The sequence below is a fragment of the Oncorhynchus masou genome, unplaced genomic scaffold (genome assembly GCF_036934945.1).
Source record: "Oncorhynchus masou masou isolate Uvic2021 unplaced genomic scaffold, UVic_Omas_1.1 unplaced_scaffold_3451, whole genome shotgun sequence".
Lineage (NCBI taxonomy): Eukaryota > Metazoa > Chordata > Actinopteri > Salmoniformes > Salmonidae > Oncorhynchus > Oncorhynchus masou.
Window position 1 is genome coordinate 3,144 of NW_027009860.1, and position 18,920 is coordinate 22,063.

General features: G+C 55.6%; 1 long non-coding RNA gene across 1 annotated transcript; it reads left to right on the forward strand.

Annotated features, from left to right (window-relative positions):
- Positions 1 to 619: 619 nt before the first annotated feature.
- Positions 620 to 16,387, forward strand: LOC135534467 (uncharacterized). The gene is made up of 3 exons (XR_010454695.1): positions 620 to 702; positions 15,642 to 15,764; positions 16,345 to 16,387. It is a non-coding gene; the product is annotated as an uncharacterized LOC135534467 (long non-coding RNA).
- The last annotated feature ends 2,533 nt before the right edge of the window (positions 16,388 to 18,920 follow it).

Here is an 18,920-nt window from a genome sequence, read left to right on the forward strand (position 1 = left end):
TGGGGCAGAATGTTCCCTGGGGCAGAATGTTCCCTGGGGTAGAATGTTCCCTGGGGTAGAATGTCACCTGGGGTAGAATGTCACCTGGGGCAGAATGTTCCCTGGGGTAGAATGTTCCCTGGGGCAGAATGTCACCTGGGGTAGAATGTTCCCTGGGGTAGAATGTCACCTGGGGCAGAATGTCACCTGGGGCAGAATGTTCACCTGGGGTAGAATGTTCCCTGGGGTAGAATGTTCCCTGGGGTAGAATGTCCCCTGGGGTAGAATGTTCCCTGGGGTAGAATGTTCCCTGGGGTAGAATGTTCCCTGGGGCAGAATGTCACCTGGGGCAGAATGTTCCCTGGGGCAGAATGTTCCCTGGGGCAGAAATGGGACACAACACAGTGCTATGTTTTTGTTGTTGTAGTGTAAGACAGTTTCACAATAGCCCTACTTCTGATGATCTGTCCTACATATATACTATATGAAGATAATGAACTTGTAAGGTTGACATATTTCCTACATATATATACATATTTCTCAACATCTCTCTCTCTCTCTCTCTCTCTCTCTCTCTGTCTGTGTCTCTCTCTCTCCTTGCACTCTCTCTCTCTCCCCGTATCCTTCTCCTCTGTCTCTAGTGAGCTCCCCAGAGGAGCAAGTCCAGCCAATCACACTCTGAGTCCAGGCGTACCGCCTCCCATCCCTAAGTCCCACTCCAAGGTATTGTAGCACACACACACACACACACACACACACACACACACACACACACACACACACACACACACACACACACACACACACACACACACACACACACACACACACACACACACACACACACACACACACACACACACACACACACACACACACACACACAGACAAACACACACGTGGCCCAGATAAGCCTGTATGCTTAATGTAAACTACTGTTCTCTGTCTGTCTGTCTGTCTGTCTGTCTGTCTGTCTGTCTGTCTGCTTAATGTAAACTGCTGTTCTCTGTCTGTCTGTCTGTCTGTCTGTCTGTCTGTCTGTCTGTCTGTCTGCTTAATGTAAAATGCTGTTCTCTGTCTGTCTGTCTGCCTAATGTAAACTACTGTTCCCTGTCTGACTGTCTGCTTAATGTAAACTACACGATGCTGTAAATGTCCTCATTAAAGGGGCAGATTGTCCAGATAGTGGAGCCAGAAGCATTCCCATTATAGTATGAAATTATCAGTGCCCCCACCCCTACAGTGTCCCCACCCCTACAGTGTCCCCACCCCTACAGTGTCCCCACCCCTAAAGTGTCCCCACCCCTACAGTGTCCCCACCCCTACAGTGCCCCCACCCCTACAGTGTCCCCACCCCTACAGTGCCCCCACCCCTACAGTGTCCCCACCCCTACAGTCTCCCCACCCCTAAAGTGTCCCCCACCCCTAAAGTGTCCCCACCCCTACAGTGTCCCCACCCCTAAAGTGTCCCCACCCCTACAGTGTCCCCACCCCCTACAGCCCCACCCCTACAGTGTCCCCACACCTACAGTGTCCCCACACTCACAGTGTCCCCACACCTAGTGTCCCCACCCCTACAGTGTCCCCACCCCTACAGTGTCCCCACACCTAGTGTCCCCACCCCTACAGTGTCCCCACCCCTACAGTGTCCCCACACAGTCTACCCCTACAGTGTCCCCACACAGTGTCTACAGTGTCCCCACACCTACAGTGTCCCCACCCCTACCGTGTCCCCACCCTACAAGTGTCCCCACCCCCACCCCCTACAGTGTCCCCACACCTACAGTGTCCCCACCCCACAGTGTCCCCTACCCCTACAGTGCCCCCACCACAGTCTACCCCCCAGTGCCCCACCCCTACAGTGTCCCCACCCCTACAGTGTCCCCACCCCTACAGTGTACCCACACCTACCCCCACCCCTACAGTGTCCCCACACCTACAGTGTCCCCCACACCATACAGTAACCCCACCCCACACCCCACCCCCACAGTCTCCCCCACCCCTACAGTGTCCCCACACCTAGTGTCCCCCACCCCTACAGTGTCCCCACCCCTACAGTCTCCCCCCCCCCACAGTGTCCCCACCCCTACAGTGTCCCCACACCTAGTGTCCCTACCCCTACAGTGTCCCCACACCTACAGTGTCCCCACACCTACAGTCTACCCCCACCCCTACAGTGTCCCCACACCTCCCCACCCCTACAGTGTCCCCACACTTGTCCCCACAGTGTCCCCACCCTACACAGTGTCCCCACCCCTACAGTGCTCCCCACCCCTCCCTTACAGTGTCCCCACCCCTACAGTGTCCCCACCCCTACAGTGTCCCCACACCTAGAGTGTCCCCACCCCACAATGTGCCCACCCCTACAGTCTTCCCACCTTCTACAGTGTCCCCACCCCTAAAAGTGTCCCCACCCACAGTGTCCCCACACCTACAGTGTCCCCACCCCTACAGTGTCCCCACCCCTACAGTCTCCCCACCCCTACAGTGTCCCCACACCTACAGTGTCCCCACCCCTACAGTGTCCCCACCCCTACAGTCTCCCCACCCCTACAGTGTCCCCACCCCTACAGTGTCTCCACCCCTACAGTGTCCCCACACCTACAGTGTCCCCACCCCAAAAGTGTCCCCACCCCTACAGTGTCCCCACCCCTACAGTGTCCCCACACCTACAGTTTCCCCACACCTACAGTGTCCCCACCCCTACAGTGTCCCCACCCCTACAGTGTCCCCACCCCTACAGTGTCCCCACACCTACAGTCTCCCCACCCCTACAGTGTCCCCACCCCTACAGTGTCCCCACCCCTACAGTGTCCCCACCCCTACAGGTCCCCACCCCTACAGTGTACCCACACCTACAGTGTCCCCACCCCTACAGCGTCCCCACCCCTACAGTGTCCCCACCCCTACAGTCTCCCCACCCCTAAAGTGTCCCCACCCATACAGTGTCCCCACCCCACAGTGTCCCCACCCCTACAGTCTCCCCACCCCTACAGTGTCCCCACACCTACAGTGTCCCCACCCCTACAGTGAACCCTGCACCTTTACAGTCTCCCCACCTACAGTGTCCCAATTCCTACAGTGTTCCACCCCTGGCCAGTGTCCCCACACCTACAGTGTCCCACCCCAAAAGTGTCCCCACCCCCACAGTGTCCCCACCCTACAGTGTCCCCCACACCCACAGTTTCCCTGCACACCCACAGTGTCCCCACCCCCACAGTGTCCCCACCCCTACAGTGTCCCCACACCTACAGTCTCCCCACCCCTACAGTGTCCCCACCCCCCACAGTCTCCCCACCCCCTACAGTGTCCCCACCCCTACAGTCTCCCCACCCCTACAGTGTCCCCACACCTACAGTGTCCCCACCCCTACAGTGTCCCCACCCCTACAGTCTCCCCACCCCTACAGTGTCCCCACCCCTACAGTGTCTCCACACCTACAGTGTCCCCACCCCAAAAGTGTCCCCACCCCCTACAGTGTCCCCACCCCTACAGTTTTCCCTCCTCTACAGTGTCCCCACCCCCTACAGTGTCCCCACCCCTACAGGTCCCCACCCCTACAGTGTACCCACACCTACAGTGTCCCCCACCCCTACAGCGTCCCCACCCCTACAGTGTCCCCACCCCACAGTCTCCCCACCCTACAGTGTCCCCACACCTACAGTGTCCCCACCCCTACAGTGTCCCCACCCCTACAGTCTCCCCCACCCCTACAGTGTCCCCACCCCTACAGTCTCCCCCCCCCTACAGTGTCCCCACACCTACAGTGTCCCCACCCTACAGTGTCCCCACCCCTACAGTCTCCCCACCCCTACAGTGTCCCCACCCCTACAGTGTCTCCACCCCTACAGTGTCCCCACACCTACAGTCTCCCCACCCCTACAGTGTCCCCACCCTACAGTGTCCCCACCCCCTACAGTGTACCCACACCTACAGTGTCCCCCACCCCCCTACAGCGTCCCCACCCCTACAGTGTCCCCACCCCTACAGTCTCCCCACACCTACAGTGTCCCCACCCCTACAGTGTCCCCACCCCTACAGTCTCGCCACCCCTACAGTGTCCCCACCCCTACAGTGTCCCCACCCTACAGTCTCCCCCCACCCTACAGTGTCCCCACCCCTACAGTGTCCCCACCCTACAGTCTCCCCCACCCTACAGTGTACCCACCCCTACAATCTCCCCACCCCTACAGTCTCCCCACCCCCTACAGTGTCCCCACACCTACAGTGTCCCCACCCCTACAGTGCCCCCCACCCCTACAGGTGCCCCCCACCCCTACAGTGTCCCCACACCTACAGTGTCCCCACCCCTACAGTGTCCCCACCCCTACAGTGTCCCCACCCTACAGTGTTCCCACACCTCTACAGTCTCCCCACCTCTACAGTCTCCCCCACCCCTACAGTGTCCCCCACCCCTACAGTGTCCGTTTCCCTACAGTGTCCCCACCCCTACAGTGTCCCCCACCTACAGTGTCCCCACCCCTACAGTGTCCCCACCACAGTTTCCCCACACCTACAGTTTCCCCCACACCTACAGTGTCCCCACCCCTACAGAGTCCCCACCCCTACAGTGTCCCCACCCCCTACAGTGTCCCCACCCCTACAGTGTCCCCACACCTACAGTCTCCCACCCCTACAGTGTCCCCACCCCTACAGTGTCCCCGCCCCCTACAGTGTCCCCACCCCTACAGTGTACCCACACCTACAGTGTCCCCACCCCTAAAGGTGTCCCCACACCCACAGTGTCCCCACCCCTACAGTATCCCCACCCCTACAGTCTCCCACCCTACAGTGCCCCCACCCCTACAGTGTCCCCACCCCTACAGTGTCCCCACACCTACAGTGTCCCCACCGCTACAGTGTCCCCACCCCACAGTCTCCCCCACCCCTACAGTGTCCCCACCCCCTACAGTGTCCCCCACCCCTACAGTGTCCCCACCCCTACAGTGTCCCCACACCTACAGTGTCCCCCCACCCTACAGTGTCCCCACCCCTACAGTGTCCCCACCCCTACAGTGTCCCCACACCTACAGTGTCCCCACACCTACAGTGTCCCCACCTTTACAGTGTCCCCACACCTACAGTGTCCCCCACCCCTACAGTATCCCCACCCCTACAGTCTCCCCCCCCTACAGTCTCCCCCACCCCTACAGTGTCCCCACCCCTACAGTGTCCCCACCCCTACAATCTCCCACCTACCAGTCTCCCCACCCCCAGTGTCCCCACACCTACAGTGTCCCCCACCCCTACAGTGCCCCCACCCCTACAGTGCCCCCCACCCTACAGTGTCCCCACACCTACAGTGTCCCCACCCCTACAGTGTCCCCACCCCTACAGTGTCCCCACCCTACAGTGTTCCCACCTCTACAGTCTCCCCCACCTCATTCTCCCCACCCCTTGCAGTGTCCCCACCCCTACAGTGTCCGCACCCCTACAGTGTCCCCACCCCTACAGTGTCCCCACACCTACAGTGTCCCCACCCCTACAGTGTCCCCACCCCTACAGTGTCCCACACCTACAGTTTCCCCACACCTACAGTGTCCCCACCCTACAGAGTCCCCACCCCTACAGTGTCCCCAACCCTACAGTGTCCCCACCCCTACAGTGTCCCCACACCTACAGTCTCCCCACCCCTACAGTGTCCCCACCCCTACAGTGTCCCCACCCCTACAGTGTCCCCACCCCTACAGGTCCCACACCACCCCCTAAAGTGTCCCCACACCTACAGTGTCCCCACCCCTACAGTATCCCCACCCCTACAGTCTCCCCACCCCTACAGTGCCCCCACCCCTACAGTGTCCCCACCCCTACAGTGTCCCCACACCTACAGTGTCCCCACCCCTACAGTGTCCCCACCCCTACAGTCTCCCCACCCCTACACAGTGTCCCCACACCCCTACAGTGTCCCCACCCCTACAGTGTCCCCCACCCCTACAGTGTCCCCACCTACACAGTCTCCCACCCCTACAGTGTCCCCACCCCTACAGTGTCCCCGCCCCTACAGTGTCCCCACCCCTACAGTGTACCCACACCTACAGTGTCCCACCCCCAAAGTGTCCCCACACCTACAGTGTCCCCACCCCTACAGTATCCCCACCCCTACAGTCTCCCACCCTACAGTGCCCCCACCCCTACAGTGTCCCCACCCCTACAGTGTCCCCACACCTACAGTGTCCCCCACCGCTACAGTGTCCCCACCCCTACAGTCTCCCCACCCCCTACAGTGTCCCCACCCCTACAGTGTCCCCACCCCTACAGTGTCCCCACCCCTACAGTGTCACCACACCTACAGTGTCCCCACCCCTACAGTGTCCCCACCCCTACAGTGTCCCCACACCTACAGTGTCCCCACCTCTACAGTGTCCCCCACCCCTACAGTGTCCCCACCCCTACAGTGTCCCCCACCCCAGTGTCCCCACACCCACAGTGTCCCCCACCCAGTGTCCCCACACCTCAGTGTCCCCACCCCTCAGTATCCCCACCCCTACAGTCTCCCCCACCCTACAGTCTCCCACACCCCTACAGTGTCCCCCCCCTACAGTATCCCCACCCCTGCAGTCTCCCCACCCCTACAGTCTCCCCCACCCCTACAGTGTCCCCACCCCTACACTCCCCACCCCTACAGTGTCCCCACACCTACAGTGTCCCCACCCCTACAGTGTCCCCACCCCTACAGTCTCCCCACCCCTACAGTGTCCCCACCCCTACAGTGTCTCCACCCCTACCGGTGTCCCCACACCTACAGTGTCCCCACCCCAAAAGTGTCCCCACCCCTACAGTGTCCCCACCCCTACAGTGTCCCCACACCTACAGTTTCCCCACACCTACAGTGTCCCCCCCCCTACAGTGTCCCCACCCCTACAGTGTCCCCCACCCCTACAGTGTCCCCACACCTACAGTCTCCCCACCCCTACAGTGTCCCCACCCCTACAGTGTCCCCACCCCTACAGTGTCCCCACCCCTACAGGTCCCCACCCCTACAGTGTACCCACACCTACAGTGTCCCCACCCCTACAGCGTCCCCACCCCTACAGTGTCCCCACCCCCACAGTCTCCCCACCCCTAAAGTGTCCCCACCCATACAGTGTCCCCCACCCTACAGTGTCCCCACCCCTACAGTCTCCCCACCCCTACAGTGTCCCCACACCTACAGTGTCCCCACCCCTACAGTGTCCCCACCCCTACAGTCTCCCCCACCCCACAGTGTCCCCCCACCCCTACAGTGTCTCCACCCCTACAGTGTCCCCACACCTACAGTGTCCCCACCCCAAAAGTGTCCCCACCCCTACAGTGTCCCCCACACCCTACAGTGTCCCCACACCTACAGTTTCCCCCACACCTACAGTGTCCCCACCCCCTACAGTGTCCCCACCCCTACAGTGTCCCCACACCTACAGTCTCCCCACCCCTACAGTGTCCCCACCCCTACAGTCTCCCCACACCCCTACAGTGTCCCCACCCCTACAGTCTCCCCACCCCTACAGTGTCCCCACACTACAGTGTCCCCACCCCTACAGTGTCCCCACCCCTACAGTCTCCCCACCCCTACAGTGTCCCCACCCCTACAGTGTCTCCACACCTACAGTGTCCCCACCCCCAAAAGTGTCCCCCACCCCTACAGTGTCCCCACCCCTACAGTGTCCCCTCCTCTACAGTGTCCCCACCCCTACAGTGTCCCCACCCCTACAGGTCCCCACCCCTACAGTGTACCCACACCTACAGTGTCCCCACCCCTACAGCGTCCCCACCCCCTACAGTGTCCCCACCCCTACAGTCTCCCCACCCTACAGTGTCCCCACACCTACAGTGTCCCCACCCCTACAGTGTCCCCACCCCTACAGTCTCCCCACCCCCTACAGTGTCCCCACCCCTACAGTCTCCCCACCCTACAGTGTCCCCACACCTGCAGTGTCCCCACCCCTACAGTGTCCCCACCCCTACAGTCTCCCCACCCCTACAGTGTCCCCACCCCTACAGTGTCTCCACCCCTACAGTGTCCCCACACCTACAGTCTCCCCACCCCTACAGTGTCCCCACCCCTACAGTGTCCCCACCCCTACAGTGTACCCACACCTACAGTGTCCCCACCCCTACAGCGTCCCCACCCCTACAGTGTCCCCACCCCTACAGTCTCCCCACACCTACAGTGTCCCCACCCCTACAGTGTCCCCACCCCTACAGTCTCGCCACCCCTACAGTGTCCCCACCCCTACAGTGTCCCCACCCCTACAGTCTCCCCACCCCTACAGTGTCCCCACCCCTACAGTGTCCCCACCCCTACAGTCTCCCCACCCCTACAGTGTACCCACCCCTACAATCTCCCCACCCCTACAGTCTCCCCACCCCTACAGTGTCCCCACACCTACAGTGTCCCCACCCCTACAGTGCCCCCACCCCTACAGTGCCCCCACCCCTACAGTGTCCCCACACCTACAGTGTCCCCACCCCTACAGTGTCCCCACCCCAGTGTCCCCACCCCTACAGTGTTCCCACACCTCTACAGTCTCCCCACCTCTACAGTCTCCCCACCCCTACAGTGTCCCCACCCCCTACAGTGTCCGCACCCCTACAGTGTCCCCACCCCTACAGTGTCCCCACACCTACAGTGTCCCCACCCCTACAGTGTCCCCACCCCTACAGTTTCCCCACACCTACAGTTTCCCCCACACCTACAGTGTCCCCACCCCTACAGAGTCCCCACCCCTACAGTGTCCCCCACCCCTACAGTGTCCCCACCCTACAGTGTCCCCACACCTACAGTCTCCCCACCCCTACAGTGTCCCCCACCCCTACAGTGTCCCCGCCCCTACAGTGTCCCCACCCCTACAGTGTACCCACACCTACAGTGTCCCCCACCCTAAAGTGTCCCCACACCTGCAGGTGTCCCCACCCCTACAGTATCCCCACCCCTACAGTCTCCCCACCCCTACAGTGCCCCCACCCCACAGTGTCCCCACCCTACAGTGTCCCCACACCTACAGTGTCCCCCACCGCTACAGTGTCCCCACCCCTACAGTCTCCCCCACCCCTACAGTGTCCCCCACCCCCTACAGTGTCCCCACCCTACAGTGTCCCCCACCCCTACAGTGTCCCCACACCTACAGTGTCCCCACCCCCTACAGTGTCCCCACCCCACAGTGTCCCCACACCCTACAGTGTCCCCACACCTACAGTGTCCCCACACCTACAGTGTCCCCACCTTTACAGTGTCCCCCACCTACAGTGTCCCCACCCCTACAGTATCCCCACCCCTACAGTCTCCCCACCCCCACAGTCTCCCCCACCCCTACAGTGTCCCCACCCCTACAGTGTCCCCACCCCTACAATCTCCCCACCCCTACAGTCTCCCCACCCCTACAGTGTCCCCACCCCTACAGTGCCCCCCCCACCCCTACAGTGCCCCCACACCCTACAGTGTCCCCACACCTACAGTGTCCCCACCCCTACAGTGTCCCCACCCCTACAGTGTCCCCACCCCTACAGTGTTCCCACACCTCTACAGTCTCCCACCTCTACATTCTCCCCACCCCTACAGTGTCCCCACCCCTACAGTGTCCGCACCCCTACAGTGTCCCCACCCCTCACAGTGTCCCCACACCTACAGTGTCCCCACCCTACAGTGTCCCCACCCCTACAGTGTCCCCACACCTACAGTTTCCCCACACCTACAGTGTCCCCACCCCCACAGAGTCCCCACCCCTACAGTGTCCCCAACCCTACAGTGTCCCCACCCCTACAGTGTCCCCACACCTACAGTCTCCCCACCCTACAGTGTCCCCCACCCCTACAGTGTCCCCGCCCTACAGTGTCCCCACCCCTACAGTGTACCCACACCTACAGTGTCCCCACCCCTAAAGTGTCCCCACACCTACAGTGTCCCCACCCCTACAGTATCCCCACCCCTACAGTCTCCCCCACCCCACAGTGCCCCCACCCCTGCCAGTGTCCCCACCCCCACAGTGTCCCCACACCTACAGTGTCCCCACCGCTACAGTGTCCCCACCCCCTACAGTCTCCCCACCCCTACAGTGTCCCCACCCCTACAGTGTCCCCACCCCTACAGTGTCCCCACCCCCTACAGTGTCCCCACACCTACAGTCTCCCCCCACCCCTACAGTGTCCCCCACCCCTACAGTGTCCCCCGCCCCTACAGTGTCCCCACCCCTACCAGTGTACCCACACCTACAGTGTCCCCACCCCTAAAGTGTCCCCACACCTACAGTGTCCCCCACCCCTACAGTATCCCCCACCCCCTACAGTCTCCCCCACCCCTACAGTGCCCCCACCCCTGCAGTGTCCCCACCCCCTACAGTGTCCCCACACCTACAGTGTCCCCACCGCTCACAGTGTCCCCACCCCCTACAGTCTCCCCACCCCTACAGTGTCCCCACTCCCACAGTGTCCCCACCCCCAGTGTCCCCCACCCCTACAGTGTCCCCACACCTACAGTGTTCCCAACCCTACAGTGTCCCCACCCCTACAGTGTCCCCACACCTACAGTGTCCCCACCTCTACAGTGTCCCCACCCCTACAGTGTCCCCACCCCTACAGTGTCCCCACCTACAGTGTCCCCACACCTACAGTGTCCCCACCTTTACAGTGTCCCCACACCCTACAGTCTCCCCACCCCTACAGTCTCCCCCACCCCCTACAGTGTCCCCACCTCTACAGTGTCCCCACCTTACAGTGTCCCCACACCTACAGTCTCCCCACCCCTACAGTCTCCCACCCCTACAGTCTCCCCACCCCTACAGTGTCCCCACCTCTACAGTGTCCCCCACCTTTACAGTGTCCCACACCTACAGTCCCCACACCCCTACAGTCTCCCCACCCCCTACAGTGTCCCCACCTCTACAGTCTCCCCACACCTACAGTGTCCCCACCCCTACAGTCTCCCCACCCCTACAGTGTCCCCACCTCCTGCAGTCTCCCCACACCTACAGTCTCCCCACCCCTACAGTCTCCCCACCCCTACAGTCTCCCCACCCCTACAGTGTCCCCACCTCCCCAGTGTCCCCACCTTTACAGTGTCCCCACCTCTACAGTCTCCCCACACCCTACAGTCTCCCCCCCCTACAGTCTCCCCACCCCCTACAGTCTCCCCACCCCTACAGTGTCCCCACCTCTACAGTGTCCCCCACCTTTACAGTGTCCCCACACCTCACAGTCTCCCCCACCCCTACAGTCTCCCCACCCCTACAGTGTCCCCACCTCTACAGTCTCCCCACACCTACAGTGTCCCCACCTCTACAGTCTCCCCACACCTACAGTGTCCCCACCCTACAGTGTCCCCACCCCTACAGTGTCCCCCACCCCTACAGTGTCCCCACCCCTACAGTCTCCCCACCCTACAGTGTCCCCACCCCCTACAGTGTCCCCACCCCTACAGTCTCCCACCCCCCCTACATTGTCCCCCACCCCCTACAGTGTCCCCACCCCTACTGTCTCCCCACCCCTACAGTCTCCCACCCCTACAGTGTCCCCACCCCTACAGTGTCCCCCACCCCCTACTGTCTCCCCCACCCCTACAGTGTCCCCACCCCTACAGTGTCCCCACCTTACAGTGTCCCCACACCTACAGTGTCCCACCCCTACAGTGCATGGGAACCTCCTCTATCACAATCAACTTGAGTGTTGTAATGTCGTTATTTAATTATGAGAAAGTGCTTGTCAACAGGACACTGTTGATCATTTCAAAGAATGGATGACTTTATGTTCGGTGATGCGGACCTTTAGTCGTCACTTAGTTTTCCCCCGCATTGCTGAGCCCTCACTTTAGTGAATGAACATGTGATGAAACACAGCTGCGGATATTGGGTTTTCTAAAAAAAAATGTCAGGTGATGGAATATTTCTGTGTTATATAGGTGTTTAAGACAATTGATGCGCCGGTGGGAGCGCTGTATACACACACACATCTGATTTTGAACCCGTTTGAGATTGTGTGGTACTCCCATATGGCAAACAAGAAAGTGTCTTTGAAAACATGTTTTTATGTGGATTCCAACGTCAATATGTTTATTTACAAGGTTCTTAACTGCTGGAGAGCGAGGTGTAAAGGTAGAAGTGAAAACACACCAACGTTTTGTCGTGGAAAGTACCACCAGGGAGTCAAAAGTCAAACTTATATTAATCATTCATTATTATCAGCAAGCTGGAAAGGTGCCAACAAATGTAATGCACCATAGTAGTTCTCTTATATACTGCTGACACAGTCACTGTGCATTTGTATGATTTACATTATTCGTTATTCATCATTAATTCATCAGTAACGTTTGTTTCCTGCATGTGACTGACCGAGGCTTCTTCTCTCCAAGCTGAGACCTTGAAAACTGAGATACCCCCTTCAGTTCTCAAAGCAATGTTCTGGGCGTACTGCCAAATTGCTTACACTGATAGAGAGGATTTCTCCCAGGCACGATCAATCAGTCACTTGCATGAACACAGTTGAATTGGTTATTAGAAAAGCACAAATAACATTTCCCTCTTATCACTCTGTGATAATTGTCGTTACATTTTAAGGTAAGCTTTAGATTATAGCTTCTATCAAAAGGAGGTTCTGTACTTCTATTAGAATGGCTTAAATCCAACACATACAGTGACTTTTTACACATTTTGTTACATTTCATCCTTATTCTTAAATATATTTTTTTCCTCATGAATCTGCATACAGTGCTCCATAATGACAAAGCAAAAACTGTTTTTAGGATTTTTTTGTAATTGTATATAAAAAACAACTGAAATATCACATTTACATAAGTACTAGACCCTTTACTCAGTACTTTGACGGCAACCTTTGGCAGCGATTACAGCCTCCAGTTTGTGTGAGATTGAGGGCATCTAGCTTAGATTTTAGGACAGTGTTAAGCATATCCCAGTTTAGGTCACCTAACAGCACTAACTCTGAAGATAAATGGGGCAATCAATTCAAATATGGTGTCCAGTGCACAGCTGGGGGCAAAAGGTGGTCTATAGCAAAAGGCAAACAGTGAGAGACTTATTTCTATAAAAGGTGGATTTTTAGAAGTAGAGGCTCGAACTGTGTTTGGGCACAGACCTGGATAGCATGACAGAACTCTGCAGACTATCTCTGCAGTAGATTGTAACCCCACCCTATTTGATAGTTCTATCTTAACGTAAAATGTTGTAGTTATGGATGGAAATGTCAGTATTTTTTGGTGGCCTTCCTAAGCCAGGATTCAGACACAGCAAGGACATCAGGGTTAGCAGAGTGTGCCAAAGCAGTGAATAAAACAAACTTAGGGAGTAGGCTTCTGATGTTAACATGCATGAAACCAAAGCTTTTACGGTTACAAAAGTCAACAAATGATAGTGCCTGAGGAATAGGTGTGGTACTGGGGGCTACAGGGCCTGGGTTAACTCCCACATCACCAGAGGAACAGAGGAGGAATAGGATAAGGGTACGGCTAAAGGCTATAAGAACTGGTCATCTGGTGCGTTGGGAGCAGAGAATAAAAGGAGCAGATTTCTGGGGGTGTATAACTGATTCAGGGCATGATGTACAGACAAGAGTATGGTAGGATGTGAGAGGTTTCATCTCTGGTGGGACCAGTTAACCAGGTGAGGCATGTGTGGGTGGGCTAAAGAGCTATCTAAGGCATGTTGAGCGGGACTTGTGAAACAAAACAATAAGAGCTAGCCGAGACAGCAGTAGACAAAGCATATTGACATTAGAGAGGCATATTGACATTAGAGAGAGGCATATTGACATTAGAGAGAGGCATATTGACATTAGAGAGGCATAAAGCACTCTCAGATGTTGATCAGGAGAGCTAAGACAACAATGGGTAAATGGCGATGAATGGGCAGAAAAGGGTCAGTTAGGTACATACAAGACCTGAGTTCGAGGCTGGGGCCAACCGATAAACAAAATGAGGTACCGTGTTATTGAAACAGTCTAGGGGCATCAGCTGTGTAGCCGAGTTATCATAGGGTCCAAAGAACAGCAACAGGTGAGTCAGGGAGCTGTTCAGTAGTCAGTTCTATGCTAGGTGAGTGGGAAGCTAACAGGCCGGGGCAAGACTCGGTCAGCACGACATCGGGCAATGGAAAAGAGACCACATCGGAGGACCACGTCGACCAATTGTGATCGGGGCTCGGCGTCGACAAAGGGTCCAGGCCAATTGGCAAAATAGGGTTGTAGCCTAGAATTAGCTGGTATATGGGCCTAGATCATGGCTAGCTCAACAACTGGCGCTTGCTTCAGGACAGAGACATTAGCTAACAGTAGCCACTCAGTAGCAATAGTTAGCTGGATGATCCGGTGTAAAGATTCAGGCAGCAGGAATGTGGTGAGAGAAGCAGTTCGATAACCTCTGGGTTGATGTCGTGCTGTGCAGACTGACAGGTATTGTCAGGCTAAAGCTGGCTGGTGACCGAGCTCCTGAGCGGAGTTTCCATTTATAAGGGATAAAGATAGCAGTTGCGGTTGCAGTATATTTAGTTCGTAGATAGAAAGTGAGATTAAAATGTTTAAAAAAATTCAACCGGCTCTTTACACGGGATAAGACAAAGACAAAACACAACACAAGACGGACTGCTACGCCATCTTGCAAACAGCCTATGATGCTACAATCTTGGTACAACTGTATTTGGGGAGTTTCTCTCATTCTTCTCTTTAGATCCTCTCAAGCTCTGTGAGGTTGAAGGTTGGATGGGGAGCGACGCTGCACAGCTTTGTTCAGGTCTTTCCTGAGATGTTCGGGTTCAAGTCCGGGCTCTGGCTCGGCCAATCAAAGGCTTTCAGAGACTTGTCCCGAAGCCACTCCTGTGTTGTCTTGGCTGCGGGTCGTTGTCCTGTTGGAAGGTGAACCTTCGCCCCAGTCAGAGGTCCTGAGCGCTCTGGAGCAGGTTTTCACCAAGGATCTCTCTGTATTTTGCTGTTCATCTTTCCCTCGATTCTGACTAGTTTCCAAATCCCTGCCGCTGAAAAAACATCCCCACAGCATTATGCTGCCACCACCACCAAACTCCCAGTGGGCTGTTGTGCCTTTTACTGAGGAACTCAGTCTAGTCTGTTACCAACTGTCTGGAGAAACACAGACATGCTGGCTCTGTCTAGTCTGTTACCAACTGTCAGGAGAAACACAGACATGCTGGCTCTGTCTAGTCTGTTACCAACTGTCAGGGGAAACACAGACATGCTGGCTCTGTCTAGTCTGTTACCAACTGTCAGGAGAAACACAGACATGCTGGCTCTGTCTAGTCTGTTACCAACTGTCAGGAGAAACACAGACATGCTGGCTCTGTCTAGTCTGTTACCAACTGTCAGGAGAAACACAGACATGCTGGCTCTGTCTAGTCTGTTACCAACTGTCAGGGAGAAACACAGACATGCTGGCTCTGTCTAGTCTGTTACCAACTGTCAGGAGAAACAAAGACATGCTGGCTCTGTCTAGCCTGTTACCAACTGTCAGGGGAGACACGGATGTTTTGGTAAACCTTTGTGAGCACTGATATAACTATTTATAGATAGTGTAAATAGTATTAACATTTAAGTAGTTATTTACAAATATCTATTGACATTTATGAGCGTTTATAAAGTTTTATAGCCTGGTCCGATGTCTGTTTGTGCTGTCTTGTCAACCCATGATGAAACCCATATATTGACCTGTCTTTTCTCTCCGTCGTAACGTTGTGCAGCTGAGACCAGTGATGCCGCCGCGGCCTGAATCCAGCCCCTGTCGGGACATGAAACCAGAAAACATCATTAACCTGTTTGATGCTGCAGCTGCTCCTAACATCAGTGTTACGTCCCCAACACAGGTACGGCCTGTTTACCTACCTCCTTGACCTAACCCTTACTCTTTTTGCCCCAACCAATCACAAAAAAAGTTTTGAGGTTGTAATTTTTGTTCTAAAAAAAAAAACTGAAATTTTAATTTTAGGAAATCTGTTCACAAAGTTTTTTTCCACAAAGAAAAGAGATTTGTGTGATGGTGTCTCAATGTAATCCAGGTAGTAAGGTAGGATTGTTATTTTCAAATATAATCTCTTTCTGGGATTAGTTGTGGTCCGTTTGTGGTGTAGAAATTGTTATAATTATGTTCCGGTCCTACGATCATCCACTCGGAAAAAATCGGCCCACGGCTAAATCTGGTTGCCTACTCCTTTAAGTGTTTACATTTTGTTAATAGATTTTTTTTATTAGTACTTTCCTCCAGGGTTGGGTTCAATAGTGACTTGAAGTAAGTCAATTCAGGAAGTTATCTGAATTTTAAATTTAAAAAATATATACTTTTTGGGGACTGTTTGACCCTTGCTTAATGTGTGACCCTTGCTAAATCCTTACCATCCTACTCCTGGTAACTGTCGGTTTGTGTCGTCTCCTTCCTTCCCCTGGCAGTTTGACAGCCCTGCAGGGGACAACCTCTTGGACATGAACCTGTCCACCCTGGCTACACCAAGTCATGGTGGGACAGCCGTGTCCTCAGCCTCTCAGGTGGATTGGCTCGGTCTGTCAGAGGTCCCGGTCTGTCAGAGGTCCCGGTCTGTCAGAGGTCCCGGTCTGTCAGAGGTCCCGGTCTGTCAGATGGCCCGGTCTGTCAGATGGCCCGGTCTGTCAGAGGTCCCGGTCTGTCAGAGGTCCCGGTCTGTCAGAGGTCCCGGTCTGTCAGATGGCCCGGTCTGTCAGAGTTCCCGGTCTGTCAGATGGCCCGGTCTGTCAGATGGCCCGGTCTGTCAGAGGTCCCGGTCTGTCAGAGGTCCCGGTCTGTCAGAGGGCCCGGTCTGTCAGAGGTCCCGGTCTGTCAGAGGTCCCGGTCTGTCAGAGGTCCCGGTCTGTCAGAGGTCCCGGTCTGTCAGAGGTCCGGTCTGTCAGAGGTCCCGGTCTGTCAGACGGCCCGGTCTGTCAGAGGTCCCGGTCTGTCAGAGGTCCCGGTCTGTCAGAGGTCCCGGTCTGTCAGAGTTCCCGGTCTGTCAGACGGCCAGGCAGGCAATATGTCAAGTGGGTGCTCTGTCATATTGGTATCGGCTCCTATAATACGTGCGTGATACACGCTTAGAGCCCTGACTGAGCTCCACCTACACGGAGAGATATTCACTGACTTGTTAGCATTTTCACCGTTTCTGTTTGTTTAGTCACATGACATTGAAGTGAATGGGTTGATTAAGCAGACACAATCTCAGTGTTGGGTATTCATCCATGTTTGAGCTTCTCTCTTCTTTTCTCTTTGTGCCCCCTGAAGGCGATATCGTGGGACACATGGGAGGTAAGCACGGTGATCATACTCCATATTGGCCATAGATTCCCTCCAACAGGGACAGTCTAGCTGATCTAACAGGCATGGGACAGTCTAGCTGATGTAACAGGCATGGGACAGTCTAGCTGATGTAACAGGCATGGGACAGTCTAGCTGATGTAACAGGCATGGGACAGTCTAGCTGATTTAACAGGCATGGGACAGTCTAGCTGATTTAACAGGCATGGGACAGTCTAGCTGATTTAACAGGCATGGGACTGGCTATCTGATCTAACAGGCATGGGACAGTCTAGCAGATTTAACAGGCATGGGACTGGCTATCTGATCTAACAGGCATGGGACAGTCTAGCTGATGTAACAGGCATGGGACAGTCTAGCTGATGTAACAGGCATGGGACAGTCTAGCTGATGTAACAGGCATGGGACAGTCTAGCTGATGTAACAGGCATGGGACTGTCTAGCTGATGTAACAGGTATGGGACAGTCTAGCTGATGTAACAGGCATGGGACTGTCTAGCTGATGTAACAGGCATGGGACAGTCTAGCTGATGTAACAGGCATGGGACAGTCTAGCTGATGTAACAGGCATGGGACAGTCTAGCTGATGTAACAGGCATGGGACTGTCTAGCTGATGTAACAGGCATGGGACAGTCTAGCTGTTGTAACAGGCATGGGACAGTCTAGCTGATGTAACAGGCATGGGGCAGTCTAGCTGATGTAACAGGCATGGGACAGTCTAGCTGCTGTAACAGGCATGGGACAGTCTAGCTGATTTAACAGGCATGGGACAGTCTAGCTGATTTAACAGGCATGGGACTGGCTATCTGATCTAACAGGCATGGGACAGTCTAGCTGATTTAACAGGCATGGGGCTCCAGCTGTTGTAACAGGCATGGACAGCCTAGCTGATTTAACAGGCATGGGACAGTCTAGCTGATGTCAACAGGCATGGGACAGTCTAGCTGATGTAACAGGCATGGGACAGTCAGCTGATGTAACAGGCATGGGACAGTCTAGCTGATGTAACAGGCATGGGACAGTCTAGCTGATGTAACAGGCATGGGACAGTCTAGCTGATGTAATGAAAGGACTGTCTAGCTGATGTAACAGGCATGGGACTGTCTAGCTGTTGCAACAGGCATGGGACTGTCTAGCTGATCAAACAGGGCATGGGACAGTCTTAGCTGATTTAACAGGCATGGGACAGTCTAGCTGATGTAACAGGCATGGGACTGTCTAGCTGATGTAACAGGCATGGGACTGTCTAGCTGATGTAACAGGCATCGGACAGTCTAGCTGATTTAACAGGCATGGGACAGTCTAGCTGATGTAACAGGCATGGGGCTGTCTAGCTGATTTAACAGGCATGGGACTGGCTATCTGATCTAACAGGCATGGGACAGTCTAGCTGATGTAACAGGCATGGGACAGTCTAGCTGATTGTAACAGGCATGGGACAGTCTAGCTGTTGTAACAGGCATGGGACAGTCTAGCTGATTTAACAGGCATGGGACAGTCAAGCTGATGTAACAGGCATGGGACTGTCTAGCTGATGTAACAGGCATGGGACTGTCTTGCTGATTTAACAGGCATGGGACAGTCTAGCTGATGTAACAGGCATGGGACAGTCTAGCTGATGTAACAGGCATGGGACAGTCTAGTTGATGTAACAGGCATGGGACAGTCTAGCTGATGTAACAGGCATGGGACAGTCTAGCT